At 33.3% G+C, this 22,288-nt stretch overlaps 1 pseudogene; it reads left to right on the top strand.

The window, feature by feature from the left end:
* Positions 1–19,788: 19,788 nt before the first annotated feature.
* LOC120126319 lies at positions 19,789–21,558 on the top strand (annotated as a pseudogene).
* Positions 21,559–22,288: the final 730 nt, after the last annotated feature.

The raw sequence follows: 22,288 nt of genomic DNA, 5'->3' as shown, positions 1-22,288 counted from the left end.
TGTTTAATTTTTTTTGTTAAAAATAAGTATTTAACGTTTTCTAACGTTATACTTTAGGTATCTGGATCGCAACGGTCGTTAGATTTAATCGTTATTTGATACGTGTCATGCATATAAAAGTTCAAAAAAGCTATTTAAAAAGATACACTTTTAGGTGCTTAAACTATATCTCAAATTATCTTTGGGTGCCTAAAGAATTTTTTCATTAAAAATAATTGCCTAACGTTTTCTTTGTTAAACTTTTAGGTGCATACTGTTATATTTTTAGATTTTTTAATAATAAAAATATTTTTTTTAAAAAAAATTCTAAAACAAATCAAACCTTCTTCTTATGTCGTCCCTCTCCTATCTTCGACGACAACGAAGGGTCATCACCGGCTGAGTTTTGTTCGGAGCAAGACGAGAAACCTAATAGTGATAGTCATGTAGGTTCGACCAGCTGTAGCCGTCGAAATCGTTGAAAAATAGAAAAAGAAAACTTAAAAAACTGGTGACCCTTCACAATGTTTTTCACGACGATCAACGTAATTTCACAGTAGGTGGGAGATTGGGTATTAGTCACAATGACAAGATGATTATGATGGTGTCAACGATGACAATCACATCGGCGTAGTTTCACGACGATCTTTTTAAAATATTTTTTAAAATTTTATATGTATGACATGTTTCCGATAACAACCAAATTTAACTATTGTTACGGTCTAGGCACATATTTTAAGCAAAAAATTCTTTAGGTAATAAAAGTTCATTTGAGGTATAGTTTGAGCACCTAGAAGTGTATTAAACCTTAAAAATAAAAAAATATAACGGTAGGCACCTAAAGTGTAGCGAAAAAATGTTAAATACCTATTTTTAACGAAAAATATTTTAAACACCAAAAGTCAATTTGAGATATAATTTAGTGTAACACCCTAATTTGATTCGACTCGAAACCCAGTGGATTAGAATGTCACACGAAACCATCCAAGTGGCTAACCTTTTTTTAAAACCATTTGACCAATTGACTTACGCATATAACATAAACCAAATATATTATGTTTACAAAACTTAAGTATTTAAAATATGAGGGAGCTCATAACATCAGTCACCAAAATATTTAAATACAAAATAACATAGTTTACGAATCAAATAAAAAAAGGGTCTATGATAGTACATGTCCACTAAATAATCGAGACATACTCTAAAAAAGGTTGAGTATGGAATCCAAGTCTAGCAATAAGCTCCTCAGATGACACCTAAGAACCTGTAAACGAAAACACATTCTATACGCTAAGCTGACAAGCTCAGTTCCACACAAATAACCCTACTATAGTATATACATTCAACATATGAGTATGCTAAAAACATGATTATGAACATTTGCATACACTCACATAACAACCAAATTAAGCTTCATGGTATAGCTCAGGGTCACTTAGCATTACGAAACTTGCACCCCTCATTGCTTGCTTAAGAACCTTAGAGAGACCTGATTCACAAAGAATCAACATCTCCTTATACCTTGAACTGAGTCCGGGTTAGTTAGCATCAGAGCTCACTCAACTAGTCTACTCTTCTAGAGTACTTGGGATTTGCCCTGGTCACATAGCACCGGTGCAATATCCAACTAGCATTTAAAATGCACCAGCACTTATTTGGATATATTTGGATAATCCTCATACTACCTCACTAACGTCATTTAAGTAACTCAAGTGTCCTCTTTGTTTTCTAGAATCAAACAAATGAATAAGTCTTATGGAATCTTACCTCATTAACACCTTATATTATCACACAATTATTAAGGTTTCCACTTGTATTCTTATGGAAGGGTATCCATTCTTAATGAAATCCCATTATCTTTCCTCTAACCCAAACTAACCTTGTAACATCCTCATTACCGGGTTAGTGACCAAATTGTAAAATTTCAGGAATTGGTGATTAAAGTAGGATAATTGAATAGTTCAATGATTTATTGGAAATATGATGAAGGTTATTTAGTAATTATTGAATGAATTAAAGAGTAAAATGGTAAATTGACAAGTAAGATTTTTATATTCCTTTTATAAGAAAAAGAACCACGTGGGAATGGAGAATTATCTAGAGTTTCTTTCTTCTTCTTCCTCCTCCCGTATCTCCAAGCTCAAATGTGAGTTTCTTTGTTTATGGATTAATTGTTGATTTTAAGGTTGGGTTTTGATTATTAGATGATAACTAAGCTTAAGGAAAGCTTAAGTTATCTTAAAATCAAAGTATGATGAAGTTAGGAGGGATTAAAGATTTGAGGTTCTTGGGTGAAATCTTGAAATAAAGTTCATAACTAGAGTTGGAAGTTAAATTTGACTTGTCAAGGGTCTAATTAAGAAGTTAGAAGCCATAGAATTGGAATTAAAACATATTGCAAAGTTGGTTTAATTATTGAGTTACATATGAGGAATAGAATTTTGAAGTTAAAGATGGTTTATATGGATATAAATTGGTTTAAGCATGTGTATATGAGTTGAAAACATGAAAGGGGTTGACAGATGAAGCATTTGAGTTGATTTGAGTAGATTTTCGGGCTTAAAAATGAATTCTGGGCTATGTGCATCGATGCACATTCAAGGTGCACCGATGCATCAAGGGCAAATTTCCAGAAATTGTTCAGAGTGTATCGATGCACAGGAAGTGTATCGATGCACATGAAGTGCATCGATGCACCCATTAAAAATGGAAACATCGAATGCAATTAATGCATCGATGTATAAGGAGTGCATCGATGCACATGTTAAGGGATGCATCGATGCACGGTAGGATTCATCGATGCACTTCAAGGGGAAATAGAAATAAACCTTTCTTTTGGTCTAAGAAATGATATATTAGCGTATATCAATTGAATACTGATATGTATCAATGTATGATCATATAGATATCGAGCACGAACAAGTCCCGGAACGAAGATTCGATCGAAAGAGATGAAAGCATAAAAGTGGATTAAAACTTAGTGAGGCCAATGTGAGTGCATATACATTAGTATATGATGTGTGTGGAAAAGACTCGCGATGAGTCTACTTCCAACATTTGATTACATGATTTTATGAATATTAATATGGGTGATTTGATTATTATTTATGCATGAATATAGTCATAGGTGTTATATGTGAACATGTGAATTATATGAAAAGTGATATGAATTATATGAAAAGAAGCTATATGTCTACATGTATATGTGAAAGAAGCTATGAGCTTATATGAACAGATGATATGAAAATGTATATGTGAAATGATATAAGTGAAAATGCCCATGTTATGTGTAAAGAGAGTTAGAGGTATAGTTGGCATGCCAATAGTCGAGGGTTCTACGTGGTCCTTCGGGACATATATGTATTCTTTGGAATATTTACAGGGTCTTGTGAGACACATATGTGATCCATTGAAATATGTATATGGTTCTTAAGGAGTGGTCCTTCGGGACAAATGTAGTACATAGGTCCTTCGGTTCAAAATTCATAGCCCTAGTGGGACCCCATATGAGCTGTGGTGATATCATAGTGCACAACCTCAATAGACTCACATATCTACAGTTCTCACAGATGTACATGGGCTAACAAAGAGATAACAATAAAAATATATTACATGTAAAGTATATGCTTTTGTGATATGAATTGTATTATATGATTGATATGATGATGTGTATATGTGTACATTTGATTACATGAAATGTTATATTGTTTTGTGTGATAGCATGATATGATATGTTCATGCATGATTAAGTAGTTAGAGTTACTTTAATGTGTTTAATGTCTCACTAAGTCATAGACTTAGTGTGTGATTGTTTCACACGTAGGTTACCGAAGTGAGAAGAGTAAAGAGCAATGTGGAGCAAGACAGGCCAGTTCTCCTTACCAAAGGTCAGATCAGAAGAAAGGTGAATAATATGTACTTTAATATATAAAGTTCTAGTTGGCATGTATCCAAAATAATACATTGTATAAGCTTTGAATAGTTCGGTAAAGGTTTTGAAAAGTCAATATGACACTTCAGACTCGGATCCGGGTCGGATACGGGTTGGGGGTGTTACATTTAATGGTATCAGAGCTAAGGTTTAGCCGATTCTAGGCTTAAACCAAAGTCCAATGAGGTTTAAAAAAGTGTACATGCCAACTAAAAGTGAAAATTTCTGATCTGATAGTGTAAGGAGTATGTTGTCTTGCTAATAGAATAAGATTTGTATGATGTAGTAGGAATTGATTATAGAAATTGTTAAAGTAAAGTAAATCGATAGCTGACAAATATGATGGTGATAGCAATTCACCTGCCCTGTCCAGGCAGGATGAAGAGCGGAAACCTCAAAAAATATCTTATAAGATTAAAGGTTGATTTTAGAAAGTTGAAATCATACTAGAATAGTGAAAGAAGATCTTTATTGTTTTGAATCGAAAAAGTGATATGAATTAGTTTTGTTAGTATGTGGATAAGATAGAATATGGTGAACAAGTGTTACCATAAGAACTTTAAAAAGATCGAATGACGTGGTGAGTACTTATAGAAGAACTCAAGGATAAGTGCATCAGTGACAAGCGTATAAGATGTATAAAGTCAGAGCTTATGAGTTTGAAACGAAGTGATAATATCATAAACAAGAGTATGTTTATGATAAGGGTTTACAGTTAAGATGAAAAGAGTTAGCGTTGGCTAACCAGAGTATGTGATAAAAATGTACTGGAATTATAAGATTATAAGATATTGTCAGGATATGATAACCAAATATAAAATGGATCTGGATACAGTTGTATATTTGGATCATAGTAATGTGGTATAGTAAAGGAAAAGGAAGTAAGGATTTGTATATTTGTAAAGCTGAGGATTGATAAGAAGAGTTTGAGAATGTATATATATCAATGATTAGTTTATAAGACAAAGGAAGTTATGATGTTGAGTTTGAATAACGAAAATTTCAGGATGTATGAGAATGGAGGTGAAATTGACAAGTTAAGTAAACAAATTTTGAGATAATTTTGATTGGAAAGGATGTATATGATTGGTTGACTAGGGCTTGTGCCCTAGATTGGACAGATATTATTGACTAGCTGTCAGAGTAAAGATGATAGAGTTATAAAATTGGAGGAAAAGATAGAGTTGAGTTAATCAATTATGATGTGAAACTGAATATAGTTGTGTATTCTGATCAGATAGTTATGATGTAGAAAAGAAGATAAGTATTTGCATGGAACCTTAAGAAAGGAAAATACAAGTATAAGAAATGATAAAGAATGAAGTTTTGTATAAGTAAATGGGTTATCAAAGTTATGAGGATGCCATGAAGATTGGTACATAGAGATGAGTATAGGTGATAAGACAAGAATATGTGAACATGAAATGAAAGATATGATTTGGGTATAAGGAATAAATAAAGGAATAATGGAATAAAGAAATGAAAGGGATGAGTTAAAGGATCAGATACGATAAAGGTTATATGGAAGTGTAGATGACAATTTTGATATAGAAGTAAGAAAAGTGTGCAAGGTGATGTGAAAAGATTCTTTAAAAGTGTATGTTAATTATATTTAAAGAAGATCTAATGTTGTGTTCTCGATCAAATGATATTGGAAAACGAGTTGGTTATTGTTATAAGACAATTAAAGAGGGATTTATGAGGTTAAGTGATGAAAATGGATGTTATTGTCTACATGATTAGTGATATTATATGAAGTCGCAGAAATGGTCAAAGGAAAATGCATAATGGAAAGAGAGAAAAGACAGAAAGGGATTAAAGTTACTAGTTATTATTTATATGATCAGTTACAGCAGATAAATGTATAAAGGAAAAAAGTAATTGAAGAAATAAAGGAAGAAAATATTAAGAAAGGAGGTAATATGAGAACAATAGAAGATGTGTTCTTATTGATTTGTTCAGTGAAAATTCGAGGACGAATTTTCTTTAAAGGAGGGGAGATTTGTAACATCCTCAATACTGGGTTAGCAACCAAATTGTAAAATTTCAGGAATTGGTGATTAAAGTGGGATAATTGAATAGTTCAATGATTTATTGGAAATATGATGAAGGTTATTTAGTAATTATTGAATGAATTAAAGGGTAAAATGGTAAATTGACAAGTAAGATTTTTATATTCCTTTTATAAGAAAATGAACCACGTGGGAAAAGAGAATTATCCAGAGTTTTCTTTCTTCTTCTTCCTCCTCCCGTATCTCCAAGCTTAAAGGTGAGTTTATTTGTTTATGGATTAATTGTTGATTTTAAGGTTGGGTTTTGATTATTAGATGATAACTAAGCTTAAGGAAAGCTTAAGTTATCTTAAAATCAAAGTATGATGGAGTTAGGAGGGATTAAAGATTTGAGGTTCTTGGGTGAAATCTTGAAATAGAGTTCATAACTAGAGTTAGAAGTTAAATTTGACTTGTCAATGGTCTAATTAAGAAGTTAGAAGCCATAGAATTGGAATTAAAACATATTGCAAAGTTGGTTTAATTCTTGAGTTACATATGAGGAATAGAATTTTGAAGTTAAAGATGGTTTATATGGATATAGATTGGTTTAATCATGTGTATATGAGTTGAGAATATGAAAGGGGTTGAAAGATAAAGCATTTGAGTTGATTTGAATAGATTTTCGGGCTTAAAAATAAATTCTGGGCTATGTGCATCGATGCACATTCAAGGTGCACCGATGCATCAAGGGTAAATTTCCAGAAATTGTTCAGAGTGTATCGATGCATAGGAAGTGCATCGATGCACCCATTAAAAATGGAAACATCTAATTCAATTAATGCATCGATGCATAAGGAGTGCATCGATGCACTTTAATGGGAAATAGAAATAAACCTTTCTTTTGGTCTAAGAAATGATAGATTAGAGTATATCAATTGAATACTGATATGTATCAATGTATGATCATATAGATATCGAGCACGAACAAGTCCCGGAACGATTATCAAGTCAAGATTTGATCGAAAGAGATGAAAGCATAAAAGTGGATTAAAACTTAGTGAGGCCAAGGTGAGTGCATATACATTAGTATATGATGTGTGTGGAAAAGACTCGCGATGAGTCTACTTCCAACATTTGATTACATGATTTTATGAATATTAATATGGGTGATATGATTATTATTTATACATGAATATAGTTATAGGTGTTATATGTGAACATGTGAATTATATAAAAAGTGATATGAATTATATGAAAAGAAGCTATATGTCTACATGTATATGTGAAAGAAGCTATGAGCTTATATGAACAGGTGATATGAAAATGTATATGTGAAATGATATAAGTGAAAATGCCCATGTTATGTGTAAAGAGAGCTAGAGGTATAATTGGCATGCCAAGAGTCGAGGGTTCTACGTGGTCCTTCGAGAAATATATGTATTCTTTGGAACATTTACAAGGTTTTGTGAGACATATATGTGATCCATTGAAATATGTATATGGTTCTTAAGGAGTGGTCCTTCGGGATAAATATAGTACATAGGTCCTTTGGGACAAAATTCATAGCCCCTAGTGGGACCCCATACGAGCTGTGGTGACAGCATAGTGCATAACCTCAATAGACTCACATATCTACAGTTCTCACATATGTACATGGGCTAACAAAGAGATAACAATAAAAATATATTACAGGTAAAGTATATGCTTTTGTGATATGAATTGTATTATATGATTGATATGATGATGTGTATATGTGTACATTTGATTACATGAAATGCTATATTGTTTTGTGTGATAGCATGATATGAAATGTTCATGCATGATTAAGTAGTTAGAGTTACTTTAATGTGTTTAATGCCTCACTAAGTCATAGACATAGCATGTGATTGTTTCACACGTAGGTTACCGAAGTGAGAAGAGTAAAGAGCAATGTGGAGCAAGACAGGTCAGTTCTCCTTACCAAAGGTCAGATCAGAATAAAGGTGAATAATATGTACTTTAATATATAAAGTTCTAGTTGGCATGTATACAAAATAATACATTGTATAAGCTCTGAATAGTTCGGTAAAGGTTTTGAAAAGTCAATGTGACACTTCGGACTCGGATCCGGGTTGTGGGTGTTACAAACCTCACTGCCAAAAAATTTACGCGGGTACCGATACTCCCCCTTAGGTATCGGTACACCCCTTTTAGTGGTATCAATACTCACCCTCTTCAGTATCAATATTCACCTGAGTTTCGTTACTAAAATTGCATTTGATGTTTTAAAAAAGTACCCCAGTATCGATACCCCTATGGGGAGTATCAATACTCCACCCTTGGTATCAATACTCCTGTGAGTACTGATACAAAAATTGGCTACAAAAATATGATCTAGGTCCCTGAGTATCCATACTAGCTCTCGAGTATCGATACCATACGGACAATATGGTACTCCTTGTTGGGTTATCAATACTATCCTAAAAAACTCTATGAGTTTTGCCCTTTCACGACGGGATGTATTGGTATTGTTCTTACAGTACCGATGCCCTCTACTCAAAAAACTCTATTTAACTCAACCAAAGTCCCCCAAATTGTTCTTAAAGTGTCCCTAAGTCAAGCGGTGAATAAAACTTATTTAATACTTAAGGAACATGAAATGTCATTACTTTACTCAAAAACAACAACAAATCCCATTTTCCATGGTTTGAACCCCCAAGTGCGTCCAATGGCTCAAACACCCAAACATGCATCCAAACTACACATGCTAGAGTTGTAAGAACAACCTCAAGCTCACCCAAGTACCTCCTTCCATTTTCCTTGACCCTTTGAGCTTTCACCCAATTCTATCACTAGAATAATCAATGGAAGTGAGTTATTAACTCTTTTAAGAGCTTAAGAAAGTTAGAAAAATGATTCCAATTCTCCATGACTAAAGCTTGTAAAAGAACACTTGGTTGAAAGCTTAGAGAATGAGGATTTTAATTCTTACCTTAGACTTCTTTGGCAACAAATGAAATTCACAAAGTTCTCATATTTTTTTCTCTCAATATACTAAGAGGGGAGAAGGAGTTTGAATGGGAAGAGGTATAAGACAAATGATAAAGAAAAAGATGAATGAAAAACTCTGCCCATATGACCTCATTATAATAAAAGGTTTTTAGCCTTTGAAACAATTTATGGGATATTTACTCTCCTAATCATCCTCATTTCTTGCACAAATCAAAAGAACCTTTTTTAAGCCTTAATGGGCTCAAGCCCAACTAAAATAAGCCAAATCTTAACCCAACACTTTTAATTTGTTTATTGGTCTATACAAAATTCACTCGGGTTTACCCAAAAATACCAACTCAAAAATCGGGGCATTACATATGGGCACATAAAATGTATTAAGTTTTTTATCAAAATTTTCTAACAGAGATCGGAAAAAGAACACACTTTTTTATTATTTTGCAATATATTATAGAGTAAATTACGAGTTTAGTTTCTAAACTATTAGTTTTAATCCATTTTAATACCTAAATTTTTAGTTTTTTAAAATAATACTTAATATTTAGTTTTTGTTTCATTTTAGAACCTCGACGTTAAAATCTCAACGAAGCTGCATTTTTATGGGTAAATTACATCATTATCACTCAATTAGCTTCTCACTCCTATTTTGGTACTAATGTTTAAAATTTTTCAATTTAACTACTCGATTTTCGGATTGCTCTTATTTTAATCACTCTAATTTATTTTGTTAAGGGTAAATTACAAATTTGGTAACTGAACTTTCATATGATTTCTATTTTACTCACTATACTTTCAAAATTTTCAATTTACTCACTCAACTTTATAGATCGAGTTTTTTTTCTTCACTTTATCGTTAAACTTCTCACGCCGTTCTGACGTGGCTTAGAGAAATAATTTTTTAATCGTTAAAAGCCACGGACGCTCTAACAGGTTAGAAAAAATATAATGTAAATTACAAATTTGATAACTAAACTTTCATATAATTCTTATTTTACTCACTCAACTTTATATATTATTTTTTTGGTTATTCTGCTATTAAACTTTTGATTGCCAACGATCATCCACTGCTACCCGTCATTGATCTTCGTCACTGTTGGACGGTGACTATAACTGCCAGTATCGGTGTGAGCATCAGGCCACTGCGACTAAAACCCTAGTGGTTGACCGTCAAGGCTCCTCTTCGTTCATCATATAGAAATCGTCGAAGGTTTATTGGGAAACTAAAGCTTCCCATCAATTTTCGTCATTTTTTTGCCACCCAGGATACCCGTTCATCTCACTGTCGCCACTGCTAAAGTCATCTCCTCTTTCATACCTAAACCCAGTTGATTTGCCCTATCATCGTTGTATCCTCTATCGTCAGTTGTTGGATAAGTAGTTCGAATCTATTTTCCGACCACCCTGCGTCTCTTCGTCTCACCCTAACAAAAAAATCAATCTATAAAGTTGAGTGAGTAAATTGAAAATTTTGAAAGTACGATGAGTAAAATAAAAATCATATAAAAGTTCAGTTATCAAATTTGTAATTTACCGTTATTATTATTATTACGTGGAAATCTGATGTGGCATGTTTAATATTAAAATATTCCATGTCAACGAGCTGTTAGTGATATAACGATGGAGTGACCAAAAAAGTTCAATCCAAAAAGTTGAGTGAGCAAATTGAAAATTTTAAAAGTAAAGTAAGAAAAACAGTTACCAAATTTGTAATTTATCCTTTTGTTAATAATTTTTATGATATAATTTTTCTTTTCTTTTATTAATATATAATTAAAAATAAAAAATAAATTTGAAAGTTAGAGTGATTAAATTAGGAGTAATTTGAAAGTTAAGTAATTAAATTAAAAAATTATATTTATGTATGATTTTGAGTGATGAATGATGCAATTTACCCATAAAAAGGGTATCATGTACAGATCAACCGTTAAGTTTTTAACGACGAGGTACTAAAATAAAACAAAAACTAAACGTTAGATATGATTTTAAAAAACTGAAAGTTTAGGTACAAAAATGAACTAAAATTGATCATCTAGGTACCAAATACATAATTTACCCTATATTGTATCGATTAAAACTAAAATGAAATATATATACCCTCCATAATAGGGCACAGTCGACTTTATTTAATGAAATACGACAAATGCTACAGTACAAGGGGAACTCCTCAGCTCCATTGGATTTATTATTTTATTGGTCCTAGTTGAGTGGGATCCTTATGGACCATTATTTTAATGTATTTAGTGGGATTAGTTAAAGAAATTATTTTTTAAAATAAAAAATAGTAGAACTTGTCACCTCAAGGTGATGAGTCCATTTTGAATTAAAAAAATAGTCGTTGGGCAATGGGCAACAACAACAGTCAGTTGCCAATAGCCACCATGGAACTCTTCACCTCAAGTAATGAGTTTGGTCTGTTTTCTGAAAAAAAAATTTGCCATTTATAATTGTTAGGATTGGGGCTATAAATATGGGTTTGGTGTTTAAAATTTTTACTATCCATTGTTACGAAAAAATTAAGAAAAAATCGTAGTTTCTGAATAATTCCCCAAAAATGTCTTCCCGATAAGAAATGTTACGCCTTGATGATGTTTATATTTCTTCGTTTGAATTCCATACGAAATAAGAATGAGGCATTCATTAACACGGAATGACATCGAGAGATCCACATCAGTGGATGATTATATATCTTTAGCAATCTGGTCTGTGTCCATTCATATTTATGTGTGGTTTTAAGATGAACCTGACATTGATTTTGACTCTGATTGAATGTTGGAGGTCCGAGACTCACACTTTCCATCTTCTGAGTGGTGAAGCGACGATTACTTTGGAAAATATCTCTTACCAACTAGGTGTTCCCGTTAATGGTACTTCCGTCGTGAGGTGGAACAAATTTCAAGTGACAGAAGAACCTACAGATGAGGAGGTTGTTTGCATCCCGAGCGTATCTTGTCCAACTGGTTGGAGGAATATTATTATCGAATAAATATGGTAATTTGGCGCACACTCAGTATTTTCCTATATTAAATAATTTTATTGAGTGTCGTAATACTAGTTGGGGCTCGACAATTTTGGCCTTTTTGTACTGGGAAATTTGTAAGGCTGTAATTATCGAGATGGGTCAAAAAGTCGATGTAACGAGCTGTCTATTATTGCTATTGGTTCATTAATCTAACTAACTCTTTATTTGTTTTCGTGTATTTTTCATTTAAAGTTTGAATAAAGTCTTTCTTTTTTTGTTTAGGTGCATGAAACGTGTGGATTGATTCAAGCCAAGGGAGAGAACTTTCAAATTTGGCATGGAGACAAGCAATTGATGACCATCTTTATTCATATAATCAAGGCAGTTAAAGGCTGAATTATCACCTAATTACAAGGGTTGTTCATATTGTTCTTGAAGCAATGCATTCAAGCCTTCATAATTCACCTATTCAAGGCTCATTTATCATCCTTTGGAGGCTATTCATGTTCAAGCAATAAGACTTGCAATATCTAGCCTCTAAACCTTATTTATCATCTTTTGAAGGTTAATCATATTCTACAAGGGAACAAGTAATGAAGGTTGGTTTTATTTCATTTAATCACCAAATTAAGTGATAAAATCAACAAGTAATGTGAAGAGACAAGATGATTTGGACATGTAGGATGTCCACATTCATCATATGTCATTATTTATCCTCTTTTATTTCATTTGTAAGCAAAGCAGGGAAACCAAAAAGTCACCCCTTATTTTGGATGAAATTAAGGATACATTCATCCTAAATTAAGTCCAAATTCATCCCAAGAACACTATATTAATCAACCACACAAAGAGAGATGAAAGGACAAAGCATTCAAGTAAATTCAAGTGCATTTAAATAATTGTTTTAATACTTTTGTAAACCTTTTCATATGATGCCTATTCTTACTATAAATAGGTACCTTATGTTCATTTGTAAACAGACTAGTTTTGGCATATATAAAACTCTTTGAAAGATTGTTTTCACTCTAGTTCTTTTGGAAGAACTCTATCGGCTTTAAATCCGTCTTGTAGTCTTCAACCATTCCATTTGTTTATAGCATTGATTCCTAGCTCTTCTATAGTTAGTGGGTCGCGTTCCATATCCTACCAATTCGATTCCACTTTGTTATATTGTTGGTTCCTAGCTCTATATAGCTAGCGGGTCATAATCTGTTTTCCTTTTCAACCTACAAATTCCACACCACCATCATTACACCATTTCCACTTTGTCTTTTATTTCATTCAACCATATTATCTATCACAGTTCCATATCCTTAAAAACATCTATCATCCTTTCATCTCCCTATTATCATTATTATCATATCATTTCTTATTTACGTTCTTTGTTTATGCAAATACAGAAGCATTACGAGATTTCTTACTTGAATCACGATCGGCCAACATCATATGACTCGGTAATATAACAACCGGGATCATATCATATGGTATCAGAGCGAGTCAATTCAGTAAGAGTGTGATTTTCTTTCTCTCGGGTTAGTAAAAAAAGAAAAAAGAAAAGATTAAAAAAATTTAAAAGAGGGAGAGAGTATTCTTTTCATCTTTGAGAAAAAAAGATTATACATATAATCAAGAAGGTTCAAATCTTTTTATTTCATCTTTTCATTACCCATTTCTTAATTCCCTTTACCTATTCTCAAATCTTTTCTTGTTTCTTCCAACCACTTTATTACCTATACACTTCTATTTTCCTTTAACCAGTTGTTTCAGCTGAATCCATAAGAAATTTTTGTCAAGCCTTGAGAAAGTTCTTAAAAAGACTTGATTGAGAGCAAGAATGGAAAAATGCATGAGAGCATGCTAAGGGTAAAAACCATCCCTAGTGAAATACGAGTGGGAGTGACTTTCCTTGGAGTGATTGGTGAGGTTTTATGTTGGTGATGTTTATTTTTTTCATTTTTTTTACTAGTAATGTCTCGTAATTCTAGAGAAAATTCCCAAGTTTCAGGGGAATGAGACACATCCAACTTGCAAATGCAAGCCATGACACGAGAGATGAGGAGATTGCTCAAACAACATTTTGACCCAATCTCAATGAATTGGAGCGAATGATCTAAATACCTTTTTGTTCACCGGAGGTCAAAACACAACTAAAAAGGAGAGACATAACTTGATCATTTTCTAGTTCTACAACAAAGTGGGGAAAAACTCTTACAAAAATAGTTATCTATTTCCACCAAATGAAATAGTCGAACTACCCATGAGTAATAAGTCCATTGCCAAAACTAGCAAGGGAAAGAGTTCAGCCAATCCTGTTCATTCTCGAGATGTACACTGCTTCAAGTGCTTGGGGCGAGGCCAAATTATTAGCCAATGCCTAAATCGTAACACTATGCTTATTCGAGATGAAAAGGAAATTGAAATAGATCAAGAGAAGGATAAAGAATATGCCATTCCCATCCAAGAAAAAGAAAAGTCAGTTTTATTTCATTTAATCACTACATTATTATCTAATGCCCAAACTGCAACACTATGTATTTTTCATTTAAAGTTTAAATAAAGTCTTTCTTTTTTTGTTTAGGTGCATGGGACATGTGGATTGATTCAAGCCAAGGGAGAGACCTTTCAACTTTAGCATGGAGAAAAACAATTGATTACCATCTTTATTCATATAATCAATGTAATTAAAGACTGAATTATCACCTAATTACAAGGTTGTTCATATTCTTCTTGAAGCAATGCATTCAAGCCTTTATAATTCACCTATTCAAGGCTCATTTATCATCCTTTGGAGGCTATTAACGGTCAAGAAAGAAGACATGCAATAACTAGCCTTCAAACATTGCATTCAAGCCTTATTTATCATCTTTTGAAGGCTGATCATATTTCTACAAGAGAACAAGCAATGAAGGACGGTTTGATTTCATTTAATCACCAAATTAAATGATAAAATCAGTAAGTAATGTGAAGAGACAAACTGATTTGGACATATAGGGTGTCCACATTCATCCTATGTCTTTATTATCCTCTTTTCTTTTATTTGCAAGCAAAGCAAGGCAACCTAAGAGTCGCCCCTTCTTTTGGATGAAATTAAGGATACATTCATCCTAAATTAAGTCCAAATTCATCCCAAGAACACTATATTAATCAGCCACACAAAGAGAGATAAAAAGACAAAGCATTTAAGTGAATTCAAGTGCATTTAGATAATTGTTTTAATGCTTTTGTAAACCTTTTCATATGTTGCCTATTCTTACTATAAATAGGAACCTTATGTTCATTTGTAAACATACAAGTTTTGATATGTATAAAACTCTTGGAAAGATTGATGTCGAAAACATTTTAATGTTTCGATATAACAAATTAAGGGTTATTGAATTTTAAGATTTCACAATCATTTTTAAAGTATATTCGATTCAATTATTCGAATATCGAAATTTTACTCCAAGTTTTTCAAATATCAATTTCAAACCTTACTCAAGTGTAAAATTGTATTTTAAACTTAAAATATTTTTGAAACAATTTTTACAAAGTATTTCAAAGCAAAATCGAGCCAAAAATCAATTTTGTGAAGGAATGTACAGATGCACTCATTTGATGCATCGATGCACACCCATTTCGAATGTATTTTGTGTACCGATGCACAGACCATACATCGATGCACTCTTGGCTCTTTTGAAACATCGAATTTTATTAGTATATCGCACCCCTAGTGTATAGATGCACTAAGCCGTATAACAGTCGAAATATTTTAATTTTACACATAGTATACCGAGGCACCTTGACTATGCATCGATGCACCCCACGCTCCCACCAGATTTTTAAATGATAATTACACAATAATAGCTCTATTGACTTCACCAATGATCCCCAACGTTCAAAAGTGATTCAAGGTGTATTTAAACAAGCTTAGGAGTCATTGATCAACAACAATTAAGAAGAATAGAGAGATAATCAAAGAGAAATCATCAAACTCCAAGTTTGAGCATTTTCAAGCCTATTTCATTCAATATTCATTTTTGCTTTCAAGAATACTTATTGTGCTCAATTGTATTATTCTTGAGTGTTCTTTCTTTGTTCTAGAATTGTGCAAACATCTTGCCTTGTGAGGTTTTTTTGTAAGTTTGCGAAATTTGTATTGTTCTCTTTGGGAGAGAGTGTTCTCAAGAATTTGGGGTATAATTCTTGAGGGATTTGTAAGGTTACTCTTTGTCCTCAAAAGAAAGAAAAATTAGTGAATTTGTGGAAAATCCTTAGTGTGGATAGCTAAGGTAATGGACGTAGACTTTGGTTGAGAAAGTCGAACCACTCTAAATCGTTGTGCAATTATTTTCTATTTTTTACAAAAGCTTCCACCAAAATTTTTATTGCCAATTCACCCCCCCTTCTTGGCTATTTCGTCGATCGATTAACTCAACAATTGATTTCATTCTAGTTCTTTTGGAAGAACTCTATCGGCTTCAAGTTCGTCTTGTAGTCTTCAACCATTCCATTTGTTTATACCATTGATTCCTAGCTCTTCTATAGCTAGTGGGTCGTGTTTCATATCCTACCACTCAATTCCACTTTGTTATATTGTTGGTTCCTAGCTCCATATAGCTAGCGGGTCACTATCCGTTTTCCTTTTCAACCTACAAATTCTACACCACCATTATTACACCTTTTCCACTTTACCTTTTATTTCATTCAACTATATTATCCATCACACTTCCATATCTGTAAAAAACATCTATCATCCTTTCATCTCCATATTATCATTATTATCATATCATTTCCTACTTACGTTCTTTGTTTATGCAACTACAAAAACACTATGTGATTTCTTACTTGAATTACGATCGGACAACATCATATGACTCGGTAATATCACAATCGGGATCATATAAACTACTGTCTTAAACTTGGTACTGATTCCCTTTTTTACACCAATTACAACAGTCCCGGTTGAGTTTATTTTAGCTACATGGTAATTTTTTAACTATTTTTTAAAATTTATTTTTATATGTTTTCAATCGTTTTTTTGTATTTTTTATATGGTGCCATAAATTACCCGAAATCAAGTTTTCAAGTGCAACAAAAAAAATATGATTAAGGATCGACATCATCGATCGACATGCGGTAAATATTAGTTTTTTTAGTTGTTTAATTTATATATACCAACTTTTATAATCAATGTTTATAGTTTTCTTGGCTTTCGTATTATGACAAAGAGATCTATCAGTTACTATCATCAAGATTTCTTGATGGGTCAGAGATATGGTGTGTCGTAATGCCTTTATTACAATTTATGATTATTGAGATGCACGCCGCCGATAGAGTGTTGCGACAATTTACATCTCATAAACCAATTCCTTTGTAAATGTTTGATATGTACATGCTCCATAATATTGATACACGTGGGAAACATATCGAAAATTGTCGAGGAAACACACTTTCTACATTGAACAATGGAATAAGCGTTATTTATTGGTCCCCGTGCGTTATGAGATTACACCTATCGACCTAGATTTTGACCTTTCTCCTTTTTCCGAAATTACGAAGAAAATAAGAAATCATATCTCACGATACTGTAATAGAGGAGAGAATAAGAGCAATACAAGACCAGATTCGCAAAGTCAAAGAAATCATCTTCATCTTCTACTTTTGCACGTATATCTCAAGATTATTATTTTGTATCTCATGCTAGTTTTGGTTTTTATCATTCATATCATACTTCAACCGAGACTTAGCCGACTTGGGTTGGATGTTTATGGGATGTAATGCAAAACATTCAAACATCTTTGACAGAACATGAGGGTGAGGGTGAATGGGATCATATCATATATGATCAACAAGGTAGCCAAGTCGATTTTATTACGGCAATGATGGCATCAATTGCCATATGTATCTTATCACCGTATTTTGAAGGTGGATTTTAGAGCACGTTCAACACTCCTCTTTAGCAACCAAACGAAGATGATCAAGGCGAACGACCCCGACGCACTCGACAAGCCTCACACTATTATCATTCTACCACTCCTCGGCATCGTCAAGAACTACGAAAATATAAATAAATTTTACTATGTATGTATTAGTTTGTAAACACTATTTTATTATTTTATTTGTAATAAATTAGTAATTTATATTTTTTAATTGATATAATTTTTTAAAATTAAAACCAACTGAATCTGTCACCTCGAGGTGACGAGTTCTATGGTGATCCTTGGCAAATTGACTGTTGTTGTTGCTCGTTTCCCAATGATTATTTTTTTTTAATTCAAATGAACTCTTCACGTCGAGGTGACGAATTTTATCTATTTTTAAAGATTTTTTTTAATTTAAAAAATTATTTTAAAATAATAGTTATTAAATAAATTAAAATAATGACCTAGTAGGGTCCACTCAACTGGGACCAACAAAATAATATATCCAATGGGTGACGAGTTCCCCTATACCGTAGCATTTGTCGTATTTCGCAAAATAAAACCGATTATTTCATGTTGGGCCAAATAAATTCTCTGTTTGCCCTACTGGGTAAAAAAAACCTTTATAAAATTAGCTGACCCTTATTCCCATATGTAATGGGGTAATGGGGAGGTAAGATAGTATGCTGCTCCCAACACCAGGTTGAGAGCAGCTTCCGTGAGAGACCTCCAAATTATGAAATGTCTTCCGTGGGACTCGATCACACGACCTCAAGATTAAGAACCTTGTTAAAAAAGTGATTGATCTTTTAACTATAATAAATATTATAGTTTTTGAAAAAGTTTTTGTTAAAAAAGTTAGATGATTTTTAAGAAATATTTAGAAGATACAGCATATTCTTTGAACTTTATGTTACTTGTAAAATTGTTTTTTCAAAAAATATTAAGGGTTTGTTTATTTCACGAAAAATATTTTTTGAAATTTTCCCCCTCATTTTCTAGTGTTTAATTGGAGAAAAATTAGTTGGTCAATCTAAAACATTTTTTTGATCAATTGAATCTCCTTTAGATTTTCTGGAAAACGACTTATTGTCTAATTTTTCGTAAGTCATTTTCTGAACATTTCACTTTAAAGAATAAATACTTAAAATAATTTTATTTTATTATTTAATATTAATATATCATTTTAATATCATTTTAACAAAATATTAATTATTAAAATATTTAAAATATATTTATTATTTTTACTAATAAAATATTACATTTTTAATATTATAATAATATAATCAATTATAAATTTATATTATTATAATAATATAATTTTAATAGTGTGATTCGTGAAGATACAATCATACAACACAGTAGAACTAGAAGAGAGTCTCTTGTGCTCTTCTAACATGATTTGAAGATCATCATCGGTTAAAATGGAGATGAGCGAGTCAAGGTCGCTTGCCCAGTCTCTTCCATCCCTTCTCAAACTTAAACATTTTTCATGAACATGGCAGAGAAAAATGCAGCCTTCCTCATTGAGCTTGTTTGATCTCTTATCAACCTAAAATACTGGAGGTCCTAAAAGGTGGTTTGTTTTAATACTCAAATAAATAAGTCACGTCTTCACTATGTTATCTTGAAAACGATGGAGCGATAAAAAAATAATAAATAAAGTTTATTGAATATATTGAAAAAACAAAATATATAGTAAATAAAATAAGAAAGAAAGTAAAATTTAATAATAGGATATTATTTGATTATTTCATTGTTTGGGCCATAAAAATATAAAAATATCAAACAAGGTCTTAAGTGTCATGAATCAAAAACCAAGGGGCGTGAAAGGCACACTATAAATCCTTGGGCCATGCAGCCATGCTCAGAAAGAAACAGAGTAGTCAGAAAGATGGAGATCACACGTGTCAGTATTCGATTCACAGATCCAGATTTCGTTGTACGAGAGATTCAATCAATTGTCCCTCGCCTATAACTCAAACACCTTCTCCTTCAACCTCCTAGCTTCTGTCTTCACCATCTCCACCAAAAATGGCAACTGAAATGGCATTCGTAAAGCCTATCTCCAAGTTCAGTTCAAGCACTCCAATCTTCACTAACTCACGTTATGTGAAGTTCACCACCATCAGGATGTCATCCACTTCACAGCCAACAACAAAGACCGCCGTCAAGGGCGGCAAGAAAGCCGCCAAAACAGCAATCAAATAGACCCTTCTGATGCCAAAGTTCTACACCACGGACTTCGACGAGATGGAGACCCTTTTTAACACCGAAATAGACAAGAACCTCAACCAGTCCGAATTCGAGGTGCTGCTTCAAGAGTTCAAGACGGATTACAACCAGACACACTTCGTGAGGAACAAGGAGTTCAAGGAGGCTGCTGATAAGATCGATGGTCCTTTGAGACAGATTTTCGTTGAGCTCTTGGAGAGGTCTTGCACTGCTGAGTTCTATGGTTTTCTCCTCTACAAAGAACTCGGAAGGAGACTCAAGGTAATTCTAATATTATCCATTTACACTCTTTTCTCTCCATAGATATATATATATATATATATTCATTTGTTTAACCAAATTCTGCAGAAAACAAATCCAGTTGTGGCTGAGATTTTCTCTCTTATGTCAAGGGATGAAGCCAGGCATGCGGGGTATGCACATTGATAATTTTCTCTCTGTTTATGGCCATTATGAACGTATTAACTTACCATTTTGTTGATTTACAGGTTTCTGAACAAGGGTTTGTCTGATTTCAACTTGGCATTGGGCCTAGGGTTCTTGACAAAGGCTAGGAAGTACACTTTTTTCAAGCCAAAGTTCATTTTCTATGTTACTTATTTATCTGAGAAAATTGGGTATTGGAGATACATTACCATTTACAGACATCTCAAAGAGAACCCTGAATACCAATGTTACCCTATTTTCAAGTACTTTGAGAACTGGTGCCAGGACGAAAACCGACACGGCGATTTCTTCTCGGCGTTGCTCAAGGCGCAACATCAGTTCCTTAATGATTGGAAGGCGAAGCTCTGGTCCAGATTCTTCTGCCTCTCGGTAATCAATTTGTTTCTTTCATGATATATCATATTTATGTCATACTACATTCATGGTGTTAACAGTTTTGTTCTGTAGGTGTATGTTACCATGTACCTTAACGACTGTCAGCGTACTGCATTCTATGAGGGCATTGGACTCGACACAAAAGAATTCGACATGCATGTCATCATTGAGGTTAGATTGCGTTTATTTATACTTATAATCTTATTGAGCCATGATACTGGGGATTCTGCATCTTCCCAAGCTTATTAGAAGCTACTAGTTAGCTGCTATATGGTTGTACAAGGCCTTGGCATTCAAAATACAATGAAATCTTGGAGCTTTGGCTGTTATATACTTGTTAATCTTGGAATTCCTTGCGTACAGACGAACCGAACGACGGCCAGGATTTTCCCTGCTGTTCTGGATGTTGAGAATCCGGAGTTCAAGAGGAGGTTGGACAAAATGGTTGAGATCAACGAACAACTGATTGCTGCTGGGGAGAGCGACGATATCCACTTGGTGAAAGACTTGAAGAGGATTCCACTAATTGCAGCATTGGCCTCGGAGCTCTTGGCTACGTTTTTGATGCGGCCTATCGAGTCGGGATCCGTTGATTTCGCTGAATTTGAAGCACAGCTTGTGTACTAGATTTTTATTCTCGTAAGAGTTCCATTTTTCTGGTTCATTTTCAGCTTTAGCCATGCTGCTGTCGTGTTATGATATGATGGCAAGATTTAGGAAATGAAACTGAGAAACAGTTTAATGCCGTGTGACCCTTTTATTTATTTTGTAAATGTGTTATGACCCAAGAGCAGTCCATGCCAACTCAGCACGCACATCAATCATTGCCAAGTCAGCAAATGGTGAGGAAGAATACACGTAAGAAAGGGCATTCCAAAATCGATTCGTTTGGTGGTTACATTAGCTGGCTATTAAAGGCAATAGAAGATAGAAGGAAAGGATGAAAAATATTGTTGAAATCTGTTATCCTCTTTCCTCTCTAATTCTCTCTCGTCTTCTCTGTGTTTCTTCTATCCTATCTCCCTTCTATCTTCTTCTTAGTTACTGTAATTTTCTTGTTATTCAGTGAAAATACAGGTTTATCATCTTCAATTCATATCAGTGTGTTCTTGAGTTCACAACATTGGTGCTTTCATTGAGAGATTGAGCTATGATGAATGAAACAGAGGCCATTAAAAGTTTGCATGAGACTGTCGCTCGCCACGAACAACTATTGGGTTCTCTTGAAGCTCATGCTGAGGAGCAGAAGCAAGTAAACGAAAAGACCCATCAAATTCTTCAGGATGTAATGCGTCAAATAACTGCAATCTCAATGCAGTTGGGGCTGACGTTCAATGAACACCCTGAAATCGATGGATCTGAGAAAGTTGAGGCTAAACAAAATGACTTAAGCATAAATGCTCACTACATGTTCGACGATTTGCCAACACCAAAGAAATCTGGCGTTGAAGACCAAACAAATCGAAACAGTGAGAAA

The sequence above is a fragment of the Hibiscus syriacus genome, unplaced genomic scaffold (assembly GCF_006381635.1).
Source record: "Hibiscus syriacus cultivar Baekdansim isolate YM2019G1 unplaced genomic scaffold, ASM638163v2 tig00110457_pilon, whole genome shotgun sequence".
In the NCBI taxonomy this organism is placed as follows: Eukaryota; Viridiplantae; Streptophyta; class Magnoliopsida; order Malvales; family Malvaceae; genus Hibiscus; species Hibiscus syriacus.
The sequence above is the reverse complement of the archived record's forward strand: the minus strand, read 5'-3'. Positions and strand labels throughout refer to the sequence as shown.